Source organism: Podarcis liolepis, assembly GCF_965112155.1.
Source record: "Podarcis liolepis genome assembly, chromosome: 5".
NCBI lineage: Eukaryota > Metazoa > Chordata > Lepidosauria > Squamata > Lacertidae > Podarcis > Podarcis liolepis.
The window spans coordinates 78,172,939-78,196,963 of NC_139556.1; positions in this window are offsets into that span (position 1 = coordinate 78,172,939).

The following is a 24,025-nucleotide window of genomic DNA, read 5'->3' on the forward strand; positions in this document are numbered from 1 at the left end:
AACACGTGCCCTCCAATAAATGAGACTCGGTCATTAATGGAGATATCAACATGGGTAAGGTAGCCTTCTGGACATCAAGCTTTGGCATGTATGTACATTTATTTATTTTGTTAATTTAGATACCACCTAATACCATAGTTACTAAGCGGTGCTCAAGCAGCTCAACTGTGATAAATATCCAAAAACTGAAATATTGCATACTTCTCCTGCCAAAGGGGGAAATAATGCCCCAAATGAAGCATTTTGCAGTCACAATAGCCATATTGCCTGAACACACAAAAACTCAAAATTGTGGATGTGGAGGATGCCCACAAAGACTATAGAGGTATGCAGGCTTGTGTTTAGACCTTCCCATGCTTGGTACAAAGTTCTGAAGGAGATTGCTAAGAATGTTCTGTTGAACAGGAACCCTGATAAGACATAGCTCCCAAAGGCAAGGGGAATTTCTAAGCCCATTCAGCTGAGATGAAACCAACTACTCAGACATTTTCGCCAAATGTGCGAAGGTCTAAACACACACTTGCTTGCAGTGTGTGCCCTTTGGCTCCACCTTAACTTAACCATGGGCGGCTGTGAGCCGCCCACCTTTGTCAACTCCCCACAATGCCCCAGGGTGATGCTACATCATGGTCCTAATTCCAAGCATACACAGATATTATTTTTGGTGAAGCTTGCATGAGATTCCCCATAGGGCAGTGCTTGGTGGATTGACCTCAGAATCATTAGATGCCTCTGTAATGCTTCCAGAGAGGAGGGAGAAAGCAACAGCTGGTCCATGCTGCTACCCATGCCTGAATTGTTGTCTAAGGTCACCTTATATTTGCAGAGGACTGGAAGTATTATCATGAATATTTATGATGGCATCAAAAACAGAGCAGCTGCAAATTTCTTAAGAACAAGAAACACATTTCCGATGTAAAACAAATAAATCTCTTTGAACTGGGAGGGAACTGGAAGCCCTTTCAGTTGAACCCAGCATCTTCTACGTCTGAAAGCTGGAAAATTGTCAGATGTCTTCTATTTCTGCAATGCTACTAACAATGTGCTGTATAGATAAAAGCTGGTGCGTAAGGGTGGGGAGTGGGGAAAGGAAGCTCAACATTTAAAAGATCAGTTTGGAACAAAAAAATCAACAATAATCAGGGATTAACTGGAATGCAATAAAGATGTCTAGATTCTTTCCAAGCATATAACGCCGTAGAATTGCATTGGGAGCTCTGTAATGACTTTATCTGCTCTCTGCATTGAGAGAATTGCATTATTGAATTTTGTATGTAAATGTTCAGAAGTTTCTGTGCTGATTTGGGCATCCGCAAGAATCAGGCTACTAGACATACAACACAATCCTAACCGTGTCTACCCAGAAGTAAGTCCCATTGAATTCAGTGGCACTTGCTCCCAGGTAAGTGGGGCTAGGACTGTAGCCATAGTCACACAGAATGTTGCACTTATTCTGGCATAGCTGCACAGGCTTTCAGGTCTTGAGTGCTGATGATTACCTTAAACCAGATGCACCTAACATGAACCTCCTTACCACTTCAGTTTATCTGATGAGGTGCTTCTCTATATCCCTTCACCTTGGGAAGTAATGTCAGTTAAGGCACCGAGTATGGCTTTCTCTGCAAGAAAACCCAGTACATTACCTGCGGCGTAACTTGGTCTTCTTCAAAAGGTCAGAACCTCTTTTCTTAGGACAACAGTCCAGGAAGTTGCTATGTTTGGCATCCTTCAGAGAATCTGTACCTCTTTCCTTAGATCAGCAGCCCAGGGGCTCACTGGGTCAGCCAATTTTAATGTATTTCGAGATGTCCTGCTTCCCACAGGCACTCGTAAGTATCTGTACGGAGAGGGAGATCTGATAGTGGTGTTGAGACATTACTCTGCCAATACTTATTTACCATAGTGCCAGCGATAACTGCACTCCTCTTCAGGGGAGCAGGAGCTTGAGAGAGGTAATTTTATATTGATAACCATAAAAAGTCACCCTTGTGTTGCTGAAAAGTTTCCCGACTTGAATGTTAATTAAATCAGTGACAGTTTTGAAGGACTCCTTTTCTTCTGTTTCAAGAACCTTTAAACCACCTAGCCCACTTCAATCTCCCAACTAAATAATGAGCAATAATTTGCAGCATGGGGTAAAATAAAATAAAAAACGAAGCATTATAGCTAAAATCTAAATGGAAAAGAGAAAAACAAAATATATTCTGCTAAGTGAGGCAGAAGGTAGTTTTTAAAATTAAGCTAATCACAGATTTTTACGTTTTCTGGGTGGAAGAGGGAGAATTCACCCACATTTCATGTTAGTGAGTGTTTTCCCATGAGCAGCTATTATTTCAGCAAGGTGAAGGACTGCACTTCAATGGAAAAGCACTTACTTTTATAACTAGCAGTGTGTTACACTCTTATTTTCCCCCACCACAGACAGTCAACATGAACCACCTTATCCTGTGGTGTCAGACCCTTCAAAGTGCCCCTATCTTCCAGGGACAGTCCCAAATTTACAGAAGCTGTCCCGGTTTATCATTTGATGCTGGAATGTCCTGCTTTTCCCTTAGGATGTCCCTTTTATCATCAGAAAAATGTTTGAGGGTATGGTAGGATGTTCCCATTTTCATTGCAGAAATACTGGGGATTATGGAGTTATGTGACCCCCAAGCCAAGGAGATAAGTAAGTGTACAACCTTTAGAAGACACAGGGACTTTTTAATGTTTTATTATGCTTTTAAATATGCTGGAAGCCACCTAGAGTGACTAGGGCAACTCAGATGGGTGGAGTATTATTATTATTATTATTATTGAATAGGATGTCCCTATTTTCATTAGAGAAATGTTGGAGGGTATGTGGTCTCCCAATCCACGTAGCTAGTATGGTCAATGCCCACATATTACCTGAAAATTTTGTTAATGGAATTCCTGGTTAATCTTCCTTGGACTATATAAATGGTCTAAACAAACCAGGGCAGTTCTGTTTGACATCCTGGAGAAACAGAAAGGATTGATGTTAACAGTGCTGACTAGCCCTGATAAGAGCAGTCATCCAAAATCTCTAGAGCAAGCTAGGCCTCAGGTTGATGGGAGCTGCAGTCAAATGCCTCAAACTTGATGTGACATTTGATTCCAGATGTGGGGCGCATCTTTAAAGGAAAAGTCAGGAACCCTACAACTTAATAAAAGTGGGTTCCTCCCACTTGGTCAATATTTCCTTTAAGACAAAAACATGTGGTAGCAGAAGTGGAAGTGCTGGAGAACTTAGGAAAAGGAATGAACTCAATTTTACAAACTTTGCTTTAGTAGGACTGCCAGCTAATTAAATCACTTTTGTTGATCTACCATCTGCTGTTTAATTAATCCCTAGTCTTTAATATGAGTTCCTTTGGAAAAAAGTGCAAAGTAACGTTATTTATTACATGTTCACCCTGCCCTTCCTCCAAGGATCTCAGGGTAACGTACACTGTTCTTCCTCCTATGATTTCCACAAAATAATCCTGTGAGGTAATTGTACTGAGAGGAAATGCCAGGCCCAGGGACACTCGATGACATCAGGGCAGAGGGAGGATGTGCTCCTGGGCCAACACAGTCTTAGCCAACCGTCTCCCCACAAAATCACACTCACAGAATCAACTTAGATTGTTGTTTATTATTGTTGTTGTTTTAAAAAAACTACCACTCAGACAGAAAGACCGTTGTTAATATTTTCTTTTCCATATTCTCCTTTGTAAATAACATAGTAACATGCTTCATAGTGGCCTCAAAATGCCTTTAGATCACTTTTGTAAAAAAAAAAAAAAAAAAGCAATTAAATTTACATCAACGTGGTTCATCTTTTGAACCACTTTGAGAATTTTGTTTTGTTTTGACAACCAAGTGTTTCATGAACCAACCAAACAAACAAACACTAATAATAATAATAGGGATGAATAATAATAATAATAATAATAATAATAATAATAATAATAATAGGAAATGGGTGTGGTGCTACTTCCTCCCAGCTAGTGAGGGAAGGAGTCTCAGTCCTACTAATGGGGCCTGGGATGAAATGTTGCAGCATGAAATCTTCTCGTTCAGAGTTCCATCTCCTTTTTGTCAATATACTCCCTTCCTCCCACCCCCCACCTCTTTCCCCCTTTTCTTCCTAATGTATCAACAAACGAAACTGCTTTGTAAAAATGTTACATGGAAAAAAATATGAGAGAGAGACATTGCACACACTTTTGTAAATCAAGAAAATATTTTATAAAAATACATTTAAAAACAAAACAAAAATATATATACTCCCCTCCTGGGCTCCTCTCTTTTTGGTTTGACCCTGACATTCTGTGGCCACTGAACACTCTCAGTCCTCATTTAGAGATTTATCCTCTTAGGATTTCACCACCCAAAATATGTTGTTCTGCAAAGCACAGAATGGTTTCAAGCCTGCATATATCCATAACTGTCAGCTTTCCCCCCTTTTTAAGGGAAATTCCCTTATTCCAAATAGGATTCCTCGAAAGAAAAGGGAAAAGTTGACAGCTATGCAGATATCTCATATCAGACATGCCTATAATGTGGTATTAAATGGAAAGCCAGATGTGAGGATGGAATGGAATGGAGTATCCTGAATTAGGAACACTTCACACAGCAACTTTTAGTTTCAGGTCCCAGTTGTCCCAGTTAATGTGAATTGCCATTTACCCATGCCTTGCGAGGTTAAGATCCAGTAAGAGAGGAGGACTAGCTGCCCCTTATAGCTATTATTCCCATGTTCTGGTACACGCATAAGACTTGCATTGCCATTGTTCTATTTTACCATATTCAAAAGAGGATTCCTGTAACTGGTCAGCTGAGGCTCAAAGAACGACATTTCAGCATTTGCTTTGCTGAAAAAGAAATCAAGTACTAGTTCATCACCATCACTGCCACCCCTCCAACAAGCTCTTTACATCATTTGGGCAAGTGCAGGGGAGATAACAAGGAAAAAATGTTTGCCTTACTAATTGTAACAAAATATGTGCCATTCCATCAGAACACCCTCAAGAGGATCTGAAAGGCTCTTTCATCAGCTGGCATCTTGTGTTATCCTTTTACTGAAATGAAAGGAGAGGCTCACATGGAAGATGGTATTAGAAGGACCCTATTAGAAGTGAAAATACATCTCTAATTGATCTTTGAAAATAAAGCTTTGGAGTTGCATTGTTAATTTGCCTCAGCTGTGCCTCAGATGTTCCTGGCAAGGGAACACTGTCAAAATGAAATTATATCAACCTTTTCCAAACAAGAGCACGTTTCTAAAAACGGGAGGTGGAGGGGAAACAGGGGACTCTTGGTTACTTCACTACTCTTTGTAAGTTCGGACGTGAACCGTTTTAGTGTGTGTTTGAAATCTATCTCCTCGTAACACTCCGTTCCAAAGAAAGCAAATATTCAATACCTGATTATAATACTATTAGCTGACCTAGTGCAAAAAACTGGACCAAGCCCTCGCGCAGAGAACTCGTCGAGCTTAAAGAGACACATTTTCCAACTCGAAGCAGTTTGTACAACGCTAGACTGCTGAACTGCTCCAAGGCACGGCTGTTTTTAATGATAACACACACTGAGGCACAGCTCCCCAGTGTTGTTTTAAGCTATTCACTTATTATCAAACTATGAAACACACTGATATTTTGTCTTGATGAAACAACAGGACACATTAAAACAGAGGATTATTATTATTATTATTATTATTATTATTATTATTATTATTATTATTATTTCCATTATTCTGGCAACCAGGAAGCAACTGTGCCTGTTCTACATGGCTATTGCCTTAAGTTACCAGGTTAGTTTGAGACTAATGTTAGAAAATCTCTGTACTTTTCTAACACAGAATTGCTGGGATTATAAGTTTGTATTTCCAAAGGCGAAGTTGTTTGATCTTCCAGTTTGATGTCCCAAAGTTTTTCTCTGTCTGTGCAGAATTCACTTAAAGTAGAACATTCAGGGGTGAAGGGATCAAATGAGACAATCAAATCTGCACTGATTCATTTTGTTATAAAGCAAGGAGAGAGATATCTAGGATAGTATCCCTCAAAGTTACGTTCAGTGTAGATCTGTTGAAATTAATGGACCTAAGTTACTCATGTCCATTATTGTCAATGGGTAGGACTGACATTGGAAGCAGTCCAGTGCGGCGCGCACATCCTGCAGTCAGGGGTAGGACGAGCCAAGGCAGGGTGCGCTGCGTGGAGCCTCCCCACAGCCTCCCCCTCAGCTATAGGGCAGCTGAGGCAGTGGGCAGACGCAAACCCTGCGCTGCTCTCAAAAGCAGCGCAGAGCTTGCAGGCAGTCCGCCCGCCACCTCCCCCTCAGGAGAAATGCGTGGTTCAGGCACGCTGCAGGCCCTGCAGTGTGGCGCCCAGTGCCCGCCACCTCACCTAGCTACCAGTGGTGTAGGAAGGAGGGTGCAGGAGTTATTTTTTCAAAGAAAGTGTTGTGAGCCCATTTTTTGGGGGGGGGGGAGGAACACCACATATTTTTGCCATTTTGTTACCCCCCTCAGTGATGACACCCAGGTCGGACCGCACCCACTGCACCCCTCTTCCTACGCCACTGGTCCATACCTTTTATATCCAAATGAGCAGTGTGAGGAAGCACAACCCACCACTCCTTGGCTCTCAAGAGTGGACTGGCAGTGGGACTCCTTCTGTGGCCTGAGACTCAGTAAGACTCTGATGATGCTCAAACTGATTGGATTTAAAGTACCTGGGCCTGTCCAGGTGTGGTGGAGAGGAGAGATGGAAGGACCTTTTTGTTCCCTGTTCCCTGTCACTTTTTGTTCCCTGTTTCTCATTTTTCCAATCATAAATTCAGTTCTCCAAATTTCTGCTCAATCAGCAATTAAAAAAGAAAAAAATCCTCAGAAAAGCCTTCAGTACTTTACTACTTTTTTCTCCCAATAAACATATTTCTGCATGCCGTTTTGGTGTACACATTTTTTTTCTAAACAACTTATCCTAATATAATTCATTTTTGTCTGTTATTTTCACTAATATGTTCTTCTTTGGGCACACTTTGCCCTGATGCATTCATTTTTCTAAACATTGCTTCGTAGGAGAACTGCAACACAAAATTAGGATCAGTGTGAATTTTGTAGGATGGCTGTGTTTAGGTTTTCTTATCGTTTTGGAAAGTGCAAATTTGATAAATTTGGCTTTAAATGTGAACTGAATTTAATTCTCCCCCATCCTTAGTGTGGAGGGAGGCGGTTTTCCCTCTTCTGCTTAAGGATCCTCTTTCCAACAGGTGATCAACACGTTGAGTGCCTGTAGCACTAACCTGTTTGGTGCACAGTGCAGGAACTTTACATTCTACAGACCCTCAGGTGTTGGATGAGCAACCATTTGCGTGGGTGGAAGGAAGTATCTGTACCTAACATGTTTCTGTAGGTGAACCTTTAGGCAATAAATATACAGTTAAAAATCACACAGCACAGTGCATTACAATTAGCAGAAAAACCATTAAGTGGTCTGCCACCCCTGTGCAAAACAAGGACTGCTTGTATAAGGGCAGAAAGGATCTTTCAGATATCCTGGTCCCTAGCTGTATGGGGCTTTAGACACCAAAGCATTGAACTTCAGCCAGCGGAGAAGAGTCCACAAAATGGGTCTTCTAATTTTGTCCCAGCATTAATGTCTAACACTCTTTGCACAATAGATTAGTCAAAGCCTGTAACGTAACCTGAGAAATGCTTTGGTGGACTCCAACTCCATCAGCCCCAGCCAGCTTGGGCTGTGTTCAGGGATCATTGAATCAGAGTTGAAAGAGACCCTGAGGAACATCTTGTCCAACCCCCTGCAATGCAAGGAATATGCAGCTTTCCCATATGAGGATTGGACACGCAACCTTGGTGTTATCAGCACCACCCTGTAACCAACAGAGATATCCAGGATAATGGGAGTTGTTATACTCCAACCTAGACAGCATCTTAAAAAGTAGAGACATCACCTTGCCAACAAAGATCCTTATAGTAAAAGCTATGGTCTTCCCAATAGTGATGTATGGAAGTGAAAGCTGGCCCATAAAGAAGGCTGATCGTCGAAGAATTGATGCTTTTGAATTATGGTGCTGGAGGAGACTCTTGAGAGTCCCATGGACTGCAAGAAGATCAAACCTATCCATTCTGAAGGAAATCAGCCCTGAGTGCTCACTGGAAGGACAGATCCTGAAGCTGAGGCTCCAATACTTTGGCCACCTCATGAGAAGAGAAGACTCCCTGGAAAAGACCCTGATGTTGGAAACGATGGAGGGCACAAGGAGAAGGGGACGACAGAGGACGAGATGGTTGGATAGTGTTCTCGAAGCTACCAGCATGAGTTTGACCAAACTGCGGGAAGCAGTGGAAGACAGGAGTGCCTGGCGTGCTCTAGTCCATGGGGTCACAAAGAGTTGGACACGACTAAACAACAACAACAACAACATACTCCAGCGGCATCTGAAAGGCTATGGTTTCCCTCAGTCCTGGTCTATGCACACACATTAATCCATAATTTGGATAAGCTCTGCTGGTGAAATTTCAGTGACTATTAATGAAGAGTTTTCAGTCACTGTACATTCTACCTTATTAATCGGGGAAGATGCTTGTGGGTGGGAGTGTGGTGGGACATCATATTGCATCATTGCGCTTCAGGAAGTGTTAGATCCTTTGTCGTTGCTGTGAGTCTTCCAAAGCAGTTTTCGATAAGTCAGATAAGAAAGCAACACCTCTACAACAGACAGGAGAAGAAATATAAAGACATATGGGGGTGTTTCCAAAGCACCATTTGTGGAGATAAATTAGTGTTAATGGACTATTCTCTTTTGCACTCACAGTGAGTATTCTTTCACATCTGCGTGCAGCTGGTTAACCTGCTCGAGTTAAGCCAGCCATATGTTTCTCAGATAAGTACACACACCTTTACCAAATGTCATGGCTCCTCTGGCTGAAGTGATCTCAGTTTGATCCTTTTACATGGTTTTGAATGTTCTATGGTATTTTATACATTGTGACTGGCCGCATTACTGTCATTGTCAAATGTAAAAGGTTGATATTATTATTTGTTGATATTTAATTTTACTGTTTACTATTACATTCTGATGGATCATTTAGTATTGCTTTCTTTGTTTATTTTAAAGTTATGTTTCTATTATGACATTTTGTATCGGATCAGTTTGTTATTAGGTGTGTGATCGATGCTGTCTATTTTGTTGTTTCTTCAGCTTGCAAACTGCCTCCTGTATAGTAATATAGAAAGGCGGTTTTAAAATTAGAAGTGAAATGAAATGAAGTGAAAAATCCAAATGAATACAATGGAGGCATGACAGGCTGTGAAGGTAGTTCAAATCTGTTCCGTACATAAAATACACAACTTGAAAGGATAGCTTTATAAAATGAGTGCTATGCCCATAATAGCCAATAAACATGTCTGCCTACACATGGAAATACATCATATCAATTAGGCTATGGTAACTTGTACAAGATACACAAAGCAGATATATTTCATAGCCAATAGCTTATGGGTGCTATAGTTTAAGGGTGCTAGGAATTATAGCTCTGGGAGATGGAAACTACAATTCTCAGGATTCTTTTTTTCTGTGGGGAACATTATTTGAAAGCGTACTGAATATGCTTTAAATATATAGCGTGGATCTGTCCTTCACCAACTCTGGTGCAGTTATTGTACTGTGATATACTCGGGTTCAGGCCAATGATGCTGTCAGTGCCTATCAGCACTGCTTGGTATTCTCTAGGCTTGGCACCGGGCCATAAGGCGCACAGACCTGTTCCTTCGTAGGCCAGCGCTCTCTGGTAAGAGCAGATAATCTCCCTTTGATGGGCATTCAGCGGTGACATCCAGGTTTTCAGCCCACTATATGAAGCACCAGTAAACATAAATACATTTTTGTTTAGACAAGCCTACCCAGATAAGTTGAATGGAGATGCCTGTCTTAATCTGCTTTTAGTTCATTGCGGAACATAATTTTCCTGAATGTCTTAAATGCAGGAGGCGACCATTTTGCATGGGGGTTCTATTTGTGTGTGTATATAGCAATACATGAACCAGATGGGCGGGATAAAAATATTATTATTATCATTATTATTATTATTAAGAAGGGGAGCATACAGTGGTACCTCAGGTTACAAACACCTCGGGTTACAAACACTTCGGGTTACAGACTCCGCTAACCTGGAAGTAGTACCTCGGGTTAATAACTTTACCTCAGGATGAGAACAGAAATTGTGCTCCGCCACCGTGGCGGCAGTGGGAGGCCCCATTAGCTAAAGTGGTACCTCAGGTTAAGAATGGTTTCAGGTTAAGAATGGACCTCCAGAACGAATTAAGTTCATAACCAGGGGTGTAGGAAGTGGGTGGGGGGCTGCCCCAGGTGTCATCATGGAGGGGGGGTGACAAATTATCAAGGAACAATTACCGCCCTACTAGGGCAGTTCATAAAAAACCTTTTCTTGAAAATGACTGCTCCAAAGGTCTTATCTTACTACACTAGGGTTTATATAGCTATATATGATATTTCATGCATATCAGTTAATATCTTGACCTTCCATGAAAATAGCTGTTTACTTGGCCGTTTTCCTATGTCGTGAAGCCTGAAATTTCAATTCAGTGGAGCAGGATCAAGATATACACATAATATCTGTACTGCATTGTTTACTGTGACAGCACCTGCACTCTGGAACTCCCCGCCTATTGCAACAAAGCACGTGCCTTTGCTAGACTCTTTTCGGGCGCCTGCTAAAAGCATTCTTCTTTAGGCAAGCATTCCTAGATGCTTAGGAAGTTGAAGTAATTTTAATCTTAATATTTTAGCTTTTGTATGTTTTAAAGCAGGATTGTTAAGTTTTCTTGATTTTACTGCTGTGGTGTTTTTTTTGTTTTTTGTTTTGGTAAACCACTTTGCAGGTTTTTTAAAATAAATTTTATTAAATAAATAAACAATAAATACAAATAAAATAACACAAGCCAAAACACAATCCATCCTGTAGATTTTGCTATCTGTCCATAGTCGCCTACTTGTTAGCAGAGGCCCAGAATCCACATTCCTTTGTAAGAAAATACGTAATAACGTAAAACTATTTTTGCAGGCAAAAAAAAAAAAAGTGGGGGGGGGGGGAGAGTGACAAGAAATTTTCCGCAATGGGCACCACCTGATTTCCTACACCTCTGTTCGTAACCAGAGGTACCACTGTATCAGGAACAAGGGGTGGGTGGAGAGACCAAAGGCACCTCTTATTTGCCCAGAGGTTGCTATAGAGATGGCATTTTGGGGGAGCTGCTGGAAAGGTGGCAGATTTGGCCTTCAGTGTGGCTGTCATTGCCACTGTGGCAATAGTATTCCTTGGAGGCCAGATCTGTTGTCCCTGTGAGTTCTGCCGCCTGAGTCAGTCACCTCACATATTGGTTCAGGAAGTGCCAATTGGGAAGGCTTTAATTAAAACATGAAAGAAATTAATTTCTCTTTTTTCCCTATCTACAGGTTCCCTGACCAACTGAGGTATCCCAGGTAGCAAAGGGAAAGAGGGTCTTTTCAGTGGTGGCACCTTAGCTTTAGATGCCTGCCACTTAGCTCGCTGTCATTTCTTACACCAGGCAAAGGTCTTTTAAAAAATAATAATAAATCCTCAGGCCTTTTGATCTGTTTTGACTTAAAGCTGTCTTTAAGCTCTGTGACTCTTTTATGCTGAGTTTATACTTAATTTTAAACTGTGTTTTTCTCTCTTTCTAACTACCCTCAAAATTTTTTCTTATAAGGCAGCCTAAATACTGCAACAAATAAATAAGCGAGCGAGTGAGGGGTGCAACAATTGAATTAAGGTGAGGAAGTATCAGCCTGGTTGCCTTGGCAATCACAGCACCATTCATCTCAAAAACTGCCCCTTGTCACTTCCTTTCACAAGGGGGGTATGGAAAATTGGTGAAAGTGGGGGTGTTCCATAAAAGGATGAAATGTCTGGGAAATGTGCATCCCCGGTTCAGCTCAGCACCAAAGAGAAAAGTCCTAAGAGTGATTCTCAATACATGGTACCTCCAGTGGGTTTTAAAGGCAGATTTTTCATGAAAAAATGTCATAACAGTGCCCACTAATAAACACGATGAAACATAATCGACAAAGCAGTTTTGGTTCCCTTACTTTTTTCTGTACAATGTGTTATTATTATGTTCAGCATCTCAAGCTTTCTTATTTCATATTCTCCATTGAGTCGGGAGTTGTATGAGATTCAGAGGTCTATAGAAATAGTTTTGATCTACATGAGTTTGCATCCCTCGAGTTTCCCTTTGAGTTTGGAGTCTGAAAGGAAACTCAAAATTCAAAGCAAAAATCAATTCAAGTACAGGGGGGGAATCTACACTTTCCCCATCTTTCTAGCAAGAGCATCTGGTGGCATATTGTCCTATTTTAGCCTCACAGACTTTTTAAAAAAATTGATTAAAAGTATTGTTTTGCTTGTCATTTTGGGTGTTTTGGTGTATGATTATACAATGGTACCTTGGTTTTTGAGCATATCGGAAGCCAAGCATTTCAGTTTTTGAGCACTGAAAACCCTGAAGTAAATGCCGTTTTCAAACACGCCTCGGAAGTCGAACAGCTTCCGCTGCATTTCCCCCCAATTTTCTCCATTGACTTTGGAGACCTTTTGCATCTCGATTGCGTCTTGATTGTTGAACATTTTACATAATGGTTGATATTGTATAAGAATTCTGCAAAACATCCAAGAAGGACTTCAGTTCATCGACAGCTCATGTGCTTTGTATGTATAAAACCCCCAGCTTTAATTCCTGGCTTCTCCAGGTAGCAGAACCAAAACACCTGAAGAACCACAGCTAACATTGGTCATTATGAAGAAGCTTCCTGAGGTGACAATGGGCTCTCCCAAAATTCTGCAGATATGTGCACAAAGCACAGGGAAAGCTTTCCTTCTGAAACTTGTTCGTTTGTTTGTTTTTGCATACAATTTTAGAGCTAAACCAAATTCCAAAACAGAATTGGATTTGGGAACTTGAATAAATTTATGTCCAGTTAATGCTGGGGAAGGGACGGGGGTGGCGCTGTGGGTTAAACCACAGAGCCTAGGACTTGCCGATCAGAAGGTCGGCGGTTCGAACCCCTGCGACGGGGTGAGCTCCCGTTGCTCGGTCCCTGTTCCTGCCAACCTAGCAGTTCGAAAGCACGTCAAAGTGCAAGTAGATAAATAGATACCGCTCCGGCGGGAAGATAAACGGCATTTCCGTGCGCTGCTCTGGCTCTCCAGAAGTGGCTTAGTCATGCTGGCCACATGACCCGGAAGCTGTACGCCGGCTCCCTCGGTCAATAAAGCGAGATGAGTGCCGCAACACCAGAGTTGGCCATGACTGGACCTAATGGTCAAGGGTCCCTTTACCTTTAATGCTGAGGAAGAGAAGAAATAGAAAAACTGCTGACCTCCCATTCCAGGTAATGCATCAATTGGAGTGGGTGGGGGATGCTTTTCCTCTTCCTCTTCCTCTTCCTCTTCCTCTTCATTAATTTGCCTTCCATATATGTATACCAGTGCAGCAAACAAAATATACAGAATATGAATGTTAAAAAACAATACAAAACGGAAAGCTATGGCAGACACCTATCCATCCAGCTGGGAAGGCCTGTTAGACCAAAAATAGGTGGGATTAAATATAGTGCTAAAGATCTCATTCCATCAGTTTAAGGATCTCTCCTCATCCAACCAGGACAGAGAAAGGTTGGGGCGGTGGATCCCCCTGGGTGCCATCCCTGAGGGGGTGCCAAAATGGCACACTGTGGTGCCCCCCTGGGCGGAACCACATGGGGTTGCATCAGCATTAATAGGGATTGCCCCCTAACTGACCCTTAACATGGCCAACCCACATCAACTAAGGAGCCTTCTTAATGATCTTCTAAGCACTACAATCACCCACACCTTTTATTTCAGATCTGCTAGGGCTGATGGTCATCTGATGGTTGTGGCGGGATTGTGGCAACTTTTTAGACTTAACTAATGAGTTCACCCTGAGCAAGGCTGAAGTCCATGAGGTCTGGACTTCAAAAAAGTTAGCCACAGACACAAGAGCAAGTGCATCTGAATGTGGATGGATGTTCTCATCTGTATTTTTTTAAACTTATTTTAAAAATGCAACCAACCAGTTCATAATGTGGATGCAGATCTCTCTCCATAATGATTGCATGACCAAAAGCCTCCCACAGACAAAAAAAAATAATAAAAATTTCAGACTATCTGCTAAAGATGGAAAAGGTACAAACTTAGCATGGATTTCCTAGGCTGCGCATTGCTTGTAGCTTTTTGCCAACGTAGAAAGTTGCCCCTAAGGTTATGATCAGGCTTATATGTTTATTAACTTGCTAGCTGATGGGATTGCCTTTCAAGCCATTTCTAAAGTCCAGTTATACCCATAGAAGTGCTCTAAATGTGTTAGAATGATCTTATTAAGCTTTGCTTCCATGCACACTGTGGCATATAATAATAATATAGCCGACAGCAAGGCAGAAGTCGTGGCTGCACTTTTTGAAATAAATCCTGTACTTGAAAACTGTGAAATTTTTAAAATTTATTAAAAGGATTAGATCCAGAAGGACTATTGTTGCCTTTTTTTAAAAAAAAAAAACTTCTTTACTTTTTCGAAGTCAGCGTCATAATATAATATAGCAGTTTCAATTTTATTAAGATTTGCAGCTGTATTATTGTTAGAGGGTCTGGAGTTATGTGACCCCCGAACCAAGGAGATAAGTAACTATACAACCTTTAGAAGACATCTGAAGGCAGCCCTACATATAGGAAAGGTGTGGTTTTTTAAAAAAAATTTAATAGTTAATTATGATTTTATATATGTTGCAAGCCTCCCAGAGTGGCTGCGGCAATCAGATGGGCAGGGAATAACAACAACAACAACAACAACAACAACAACAACAACAACAATGGAATAAGGTAAAGGTAAAGGTACCCCTGCCCATACGGGCCAGTCGTGTCCGACTCTAGGGTGGTGCGCCCATCTTACTTAAGAGGCCGGGGGCCAGCGCTGTCCGGAGACACTTCCGGGTCACGTGGCCAGCGTGACGAAGCTGCTCTGACGAGCCTGCACCAGCGCAGCACAAGGAAACGCCATTTACCTTCCCACTATAAAGCGGTCCCTATTTATCTACTTGCACTTAATGGTGCTTTCGAACTGCTAGGTTGGCAGGAGCTGGGACCGAACGACAGGAGCTCACCCTGCTGCGGGGATTCGAACCGCCAACCTTATGATCAGCAAGTCCTAGCACTGAGGTTTTACCCACAGCGCCACCCACGTCCCCAATAATGGAATAGGGTGTACCTATTTTCATCAGAGAAATGTTGGAGGGTGTGCAATACCACCACTACCACCAGCAACCAATACACTGCAAACTTTCCAGTTACCCCTGTCTGGGGTGGAGAGTACCTTGCACTTGAAAATATCTTCTGTTCTTTCCAAACATACCACATGATCATCAATATGTGTTATTTTCCGAAAGGTATGCAAATGCTCGATGGCAGCTCAAGTAATCATAAGAACACTCATTACTTAATTTGCAGCCAACCTTTGTGTCAAAATCAATATGGCTGGGCCACCTAGTTTAATGGATATCTAAGCTGAGAGATCACTCTTCGCTTAAAAAGAAAAAAAGGAATTTCCGATAAAAGAAAAGCCCAGCCTTTCCCCCAGATGAACATAAATATAAAACAAAAAAGCTCTGGAATAGAAAGGCCATGGGCTGCGTTTTGCACTGGATAGGTTCTGGTTGAATGAGATCTGGGATTTGTGCCAAATTAATTGGCGGGGGGAGTCCTTTTCTTCGTCTCCAATAGCCACAATGTTCATTATTAAGAAAAGCATATGAACTGCAGGATTTGATTTTAATAACACCAATGTCTTCATTAATCTGTACTACCATTTAGCCTCATTATGGAGAAAACGCTGAGTTAATGCAGCACCTATTATTGTTGGATTTTCCCTGGGGGAGGGAATGGGTGGGGGAGAGAGAATCTCCCCCCCTCGCGTCCCCTCCCTCTTCTTTTATAATTCATTCAAGGGCTATCAGGTGTGTGTGTCATATTTTTTAAACAGGCTGGCTGCTATCAAAAGGCTTGGGTCTATTATAGAAATGTGCGAAGAAATTTGTGGTTCCAGGGCGGATGAAACAAGGGGGAAGCAAACAGGGCTTGAACTGAACACCATCTTTATTTCGGTTTGTGTGTTTGTGATGCTTGTCATGTCAAGCATCCTTGTGCCATCACCTGCAAGTGAGCTGATCTTTCCTCCCAGGCCTTTTGCTACGGCTCCTTCTCAATCAAGAGTCCCACCCCCACCCTGATAGTCGCTGCCCGGTTTTGTATCTGCCCAGCAAATAGCGCGCCTTTTGTCCCTGCACAAGTTCCTAAACAAACTTAATCTCTCTAACACGGTGACAGATGACATTTAGATGTCCTTGTCCCCCTTAAAATGAGTTTTATTGACAATCAGGGAACAAAAAGAAGGCCCCCATAGAAGGACCAATGTTTTATAGGGCCTGCTAAACAACATCTTCGTTTCTCGGTGCAGAGGGTGTGGAGAGAAAGCCTGAAGTTGCCCCCTCTTTTCCCCATTTCCCCCTGCTTTGCAATATCACCATGACAACAGATATAGAAATCACTTAGTGACTCCTGGAAAGAAAACACACTGACACAGTCCCCCTTGTATGGCGAATCAAACTAAAGCCTTCATTCAAATGGCTATTGAGCTTGGGCATTCATGTAGAGGATGGGTGGATTTTACACAGGTAACAACAACAGAAAGGCCGGCCTGAACTCCAGCCACAGCATATGGTAAAGTCTCTGCTTAATTAATGCATCCTCAATAGAATTTATCCATTTAAAATTTGTTTTCTTTTACTTGAAACATCATTAATGTAAAGGGCAACATTAATCAACATCTTGCAACTTAAAGGGCATTAAAGAGCGGATCTTTTCTTTTCTCTTCTCTCTCTCTCTCTCTCTCTCTCTCTCTCTCTCTCTCTCTTTCCCTTATGCAACAGAATCTTTCAAGTAGTTAAGCAAACAGCATATGATTTCAGGCACATTCGAAAGGTCCTTAATCATAAGGCACATCTGAAGAGGCCTCTACCGGCCAGGCTTGCTAGCTGCAGCAAAGTTCTCTTCTTAATTGATTTGGGCTGGAAATGCTAAGAGAGAGAAACGCTTGCAAGTTTTTGTTGTAAACTTGAACACAGAATGGAGGGCCAATAAAAAATATGGTGCAAAGCATATAAATATTTTTTGCTTCCCTTTCTCTTTCTCTTTCTCTCTCTTTTAAAAAAGCTACCATGGATGTTAGCATTTTCCTTTTTAATATGTATAAAAAATATAAAGGGTAGAAAAGTAGTAGATTAGGATATGTACATATGACATTTAGCATTATTTTACTGTTATGTGGCTTACATTAGCAGCAAATGCTGTGAGTTTGTGTTTGCTTGTTTGTGTGTCTATGTGTAGGGCTCCTTCTAACTCTGGACTTAATACACTACTCAGGAAAACTTTTCCTGTAAGCAGCAGTTTTCATAAGCTTTGCTGTGTTAGTCTGTTGCGCCAAAAATAAGGTCACAAGGCTGATTTATTTTTATTTTTTGCTATATGACAATATAGTTATTTCCCACTGCTAGATTTTTTTAATTAAAAAAATACCAAAGCTTGAAATATGAAATCCATAACACACACACACACACACACACACATATCTAGTGGAACCCTGCTTCCAGTTTGTTTTATCTGCAGCAGAACAAAGAAAACTAAGTGACTTCAAAATAAGTAGCCTTTGACACAACAAATAATATAGGTAACTGTGTTCCCTGTATAACTGAAATACTGTAGCCATTTGCCCTTAGCTTCCTATTAAGCTTTCCCTCCCTGCTGCATAATTTTGATCTAAACTGAAATTTCACTTCCTTGATATTCTTCAGTTCTGTTCCAAAATGATTCTGTGTACAAATACCGATGAACTGAATGTAAATATGGGCCACCAAAAAGTTGTCAGTATTTAGAAATGGTGTAAGAATTTAGAAACCAACCTATCTGCTCCCTCACAAGCTTTTATCCCTTTCCTTTTCTTTCTTGACATTGTGCAACCCAGACATTATACATGCTGTTTTGCAGCATGTGATTTTATTTTTTTTTAAAAAAATAAAAAATAAACAACAGATATATATCATTGCAAAGTTCAAATTGAGACTAAAACTAAAGAGCTACTGAAAAAGTTGAAGTTATACCCCCAAAAAAGTTTTTTAAAAAAAGTTTTCAGAAAATTACTATTTTGAGTACAGGACTAAATTTACCAATTCTGTCACCACCACCCCCAACTACACATCCTCTCTTTTACAAATTATTTTATAAGATGAGAAGTCTTTTACTTTAATTATATCTGGCTGTGTCATAGTCATAGTTGATGTACTGGCTTTGCATCTTTGTTTATATAAATTGTCATCCCATTTTATCCTTGATTACCTTAATGATTGTCACCTCTTTCAAGGTCCACAGAGATGTAGGTGGAGATTGAACATACAGGAATGACTTAGCTTAATATTAGGCTGCTGGAATATCCTTAATATGTTTTAATAAAATTGCCACCTGGCAGTCGCAACAGTGACACCTTCTGGGGAAAGCAGGAAGTAGGAAAATATGTTTTCAAAAACAGCGGAAGCCTGCTACACCTATTTTATTTTTAAGTTGCAAAACAAGCAAAGGGACTTCAAAATAAGTTTTTCCCTGAAGCTAAATAATACACATGCTAGGCATAGCCTTCCATTTGGAAAGAGAGTTTTGCCTCTCACTGTGTTTGTGCCAAGTGAAGAAAGTTGCAAAACAGCTTTAAATATATAATTTTTTTTCTCCCAAAGTGAAACAGTTAATCATATGTATGGAAACCATACTTGTTGACATACAACTTGATGTTGCCTGTCACCAAATGAAAAAATGGCCGAAAATGTCAGGAAAAATAGATCAGTTATGTATACACATATATAAGATATGATATGCACAAATAGTTTGCATTTTTAGGTGGTTTGGAACCCACTGAAATGTTATCAGTTCAACGTGAACACAGAGACAGAGAGTAGATATTTCTGTACCTTTCAATCCTTTGGTTCCAACAGTGGAAATGATGTAGCAATGTTTTTAGTTAAATTTCTTACTGGGAATTGATGTAGTTAACCAAATCAATGAAAAGTATTTCGAATTATGGCAGCATGAGGAGATGAAATGGCACTGTCTCTTTACCAAAATAACACAGGCAACCACTGCTTTGCAAAATACCTGCACTTTTTGGTCCAAGAATGTGTGCCAATTTCTTCTTATAACCATGCTACCAGTTAAAAGAACTAATGGATAAATTCACTAATTTGCTCATGAATAATTTCAAGCCAAGTAGAAAGAAGCCAATTCTCTCTCTCTCTCTCTCTCTCTCTCTATATATATATATATGACATAGAGAGAGAGAGAGAGAGAATCAACATATATATAATCTGTCAATACATGATTAAATATTGTGTGAAGATTTTAGAAATTCACAAATCTTGTCCTTTTCGCTCATGTTGAGAATGGGCCAAACAAGGAAGGATCAGTAGTGCATTTTGATAAAGAGACTGAGTATGGAGGAAGCAGAACAGTCAGAGGGAGCAAATATTAAGAACTATTAAAATAAAATAGAAAAGCTCCTGGGACTAAGGATGGTCACCTGGTATAGATCTTCACCATTTGCTGAAGACTGGTGTCCATCTCTCCTGTGTTTCTGCATCTTTGTCATAGCCACTGAAATTGCTATAAATTGCACTCCTCTGCATGTTTACTCCAAAGAGCATCAATGAAGCGTAAATGTCTGTTGCCTTAATCTGGAGAGCAAAGTATTCTTTAAAAGTGAAGCAATTTAAAGACTCTGCTGAAAATATATACAAATCACAGAATATGTGGAACGGTGAAACAGTTTCCTTGGCAGAGATACAATTGAAGTTTTTTGTTTGTGTTTTTTGTAACAGAAACAATATTCCTTGAAAAAGAAAGGAGGTTTCATTTTGGAATGCAGACGAACGTTATGGGGGTTATGTCACGAATACGTGTATGTTAATTTCTAATTTCATAAGATTCGACGTAAAACAACATTTTACATTATTGCGCAGTGTACAACTATGATCAAATTTCCATTTAAATACCTAGGGGATGGCTTTGCATAGTACTGAAAACACAAAATTATTTATGTCACAGATATCTAACAAGTGATCTCAGACATGTCCAGTATCTGTCAGACTGGAAACTGTGTACAATATCCCAGGAGGAACTGACCAAAGAATGATTTAGAGACATGTACTGTAGCTGTGGTGATGTTGCCCAAATTTGTGTAGTGATAGCAGCTATGCCATGTGTTTATTATTATTAATAATAATACTAATTATAAAAATATATTTAAATAACCGGGAGTTACATTTCCACCAAGAGAAAGTTTATTTGAGGGGTTTGAAGGCATCTAAATTATATTTCAAGAAATGTTGCTGGAAATGATGTAAAACACGTCGGCCAAAAAATGAAAGCCGTGATAAAGTTAAGTTTGGATGGATTCATAGGTGGATGGAAGTACCACACACACACACACATACGTACACACACACACACACACACACACACACACACACTTTATCATATATGTATATGTTTCCTTGCTTTTAGAAAATGATGAAATTTTAAAAAACAGGGGGGGAGGAGATAATGAATAAATTTTAAAAAATTATTCTTTGGCCACTAAACTTACTAAATTTGCAAGATGAATTTAGCAACCGAGGAGCTACAGTTTAGTTAAAAGGGTAAATACTGAAAGACTCCTTACAGCTTGTGCTGTTGAATTGGTGATACAGCAAGTTGTGCCATAGATAAATTAGACAGAAGAGCAGAAAGAGGTAGAGAGAAGCAGGGAAAAAAAAACAGAGTTCTGGAAATGACAGTATTGCTCAATGCTGCTTAAAAGTTTAATGTATGAATTGTAGGATATTGAGCTCTGCATATCCTAATTAATATTTTCCCCCACTGGCAATAGCCATACTTGAAATACTGCTTGTTATGCCCTTTCTACAATGTGGTTAGACAGTCCTGCCAATATGTTTTGGTGGTGATCACTGACTATTTATATTTTCCATTTACAAGGGCAGGGAAAATACGGTGGCGGGGACGGGAAATGAATTTGGTTAACTGGGGAAACTAAGGTGTACTCCTTTTAATGTTATCTATCTATCTATCTATCTATCTATCTATCTATCTATCTATCTACCATCTATCTATCTAGATTATATATCATTCTCACTAAGAATCTAGTTTCATTGTATCTCAGCTGATTAATTGTAAACAACACAAAAAATGTAACTAGAGAGAGGCAGTGGGTATTGATTTACCAATAAGTACAGTTTCAAGACCAGTTCTACCAATTTCAATGAAAAAAAAATCATATTTTTTGTTGTCTTTTTTGAAACAACATTCTTGATTTCATATACCAACATTCCCATTTCTGGAGTGTAACTGGCACAGCGTCAGGGCCAGGAGCTGACAGAACTCTAGCTGCTGATAAGCTAAATCTTTGGCTGGGCTGTACTACTCTGGATTTTCAATATGGATTTTACACAACTGAATGCTTTGCTGTGCAATTATTATTGTTATTTTTCTAGTTAGATAACTAGATGGCATAGAGAAGGGCTTTTAGCCTAGCGCATTCCTCCCTGACGTGTAACTTTCTGAATCCCAGCCCCACTTCTGTGGAAGAGCTTTTGGTCACCTGCAGTCTTGAGTGGTATTGCCCAAATTCAGGTTTGCCACCTCAGTGAGAACGAGGCCAGAGAGGTGGTATCAAAAGCTAAGGCGATGGTTGCTGTGTGCCCTACTTTATAGAGGACCGTTATAGATGGTTAGTTCTCTGTTTAAGGAGTTCCTCTGTTTGAGGAGCGGCCCTGTGTCCACGTCTAGTTTAAAACCAAAGAATCATAAAAAGGAGAACAAGAATCCTTGATGTGTCCCATCAACAGTTACCAGCTGCTTAGCAGTTTGACCAGGCACACATACCACCTGGTCCCAGTCTCTCAGGCTATGGTGAGACATGCTATATTTCTATTTAAATTATAATCACTATTTCTAAAGTTCTATTTTTTTAGCATGTATTAATTTTTGAAAAAAATCTGCGTTCTCTCTCACCCCTCTCTCTTTCTCTTTTTGGCAATGAATTTCCTCATTTGAGGGGATGCGTAAGTGGTCCATCAAAAGCCCACAGAACCCAATCAAAGCATTATAGTCAAACTCAAGGCTGGGCACCTGACAAGACGCCAGGAGAAAAACCTTACTTACCCGAATGGTTATTATCAAGAAAAAGACAGATTTAAATGAATAGCAATTCACGACACAAACACAGATTCTTTTGCCCTTGGCCACCGACGGTGATGTGGTCTACCAAGTTTTATTCCATCACGGAAATTTTAAAGGTGACGTTTCACCTTTCATTTTAGTGTGCAATAGGCTGAGGGCATGCATGCAGCATAAAATACGAATGTCTGTACCAGTTCATTTTTAAATACTGAAACATGCTAGAAAGCAGATAACCCTAGTTCTTGTCACATTTTGGCATGGGCAGTTATTCCCACACTCCAAATAGCACAAGTGTGCCTGCATAAATGTATATGAAAACTTAACATTGAAAATGGCCATTTATTATTACTATCATTAAATTTATAACTGGACCTTCCTCCCACAGGATTTATTATCATTCATGTCATGAAATGAAGCAGTTTGTTGGTAAATGCAGGCTTTAATATAGTCATTGTAGAATATGGTGCATATGTAATCCACAAACCAGAGGTCTCAGTTACTTTATTTGCTATTATATTAATCAGATGTGTGTGAGACCTTGAACCATGTTTACATTGTTTTGGCCATTCTAATTGTGATCCCAAACAATGGACTTAAAAATGACCTTTTTCTCTTTTGCAAGTTTTTTAAAAGTAAGAATTGCCCCGGTTCCCATTTTTAAAAGGGGAAGGGAACAGATGTCTACAACTGTTTTTAGATGTACTATGGCAACAGATAATACTGTAAGCATTGCAAAGGGGTGTTTCCAGAATAGCTCACATTGTCTTACCAACTGCACCCAATTCAAACACCCCGTTTGTTTGTTTGTTTGTTTGTTTGTTTGTTTGTTTGTTTGCTTGCTTGCTTGCTTGCTTGTTTAAACAACATTTAGGCCACCCTTTAGAAAAGCTATCTGGGTGTATACCCAGCACAGTAAAACATTAATATAAGTTATGACCAAAAATATGCAACCTGTGGCCATCTAGATGTTGCTGGACTCAAACTCCCATCATCCTGAGCCAGAAATTGTGGGAGTTGGAGTCCAACAACATGTAGAAGGCCACAAGTTCCCCATGCCTGATTTAGACAGACAACAGAGCAGAAAGACAACATAAAACAAAAACATGAACCAGCCAAGCAAATAAAATTGCCACATAATCAATATTACATGTTTAAAGCCAGGGTGAATAGAAATGCCTTTGCTGGGTGTTGGAATAACATTGTAGTTTGTGCTCAGTGGGTATTGTGTAACCAGGGTGTCTCAATGAACCTAAGAAACTGCCTTAGACCAAGACAAGCTAGTAATCAGGGGTCAGCAAACCTTTTCAGCAGGGGGCCAGTCCACTGTCCCTCAGACCTTGTGGAGGGCCAGACTATATTTTGAGGGGGGAAATGAACAAATTCCTACGCCCCACAAATAACCCAGAGATGCATATTAAATAAAAGCACACATTCTACTCATGTAAAAACACCAGGCAGGCCCCACAAATAACCCAGAGATGAATTTTAAATAAAAGCACACATTCTGCTCATGTAAAAATACGCTGATTCCTGGACCATCCGCAGGCCAGAGTTAGAAGGCGATTGGGCCGGATTGGGCCTTAGTTTGCCTACCCATGAGCTAGTTGGTCGAGCGAGTTTCTTATT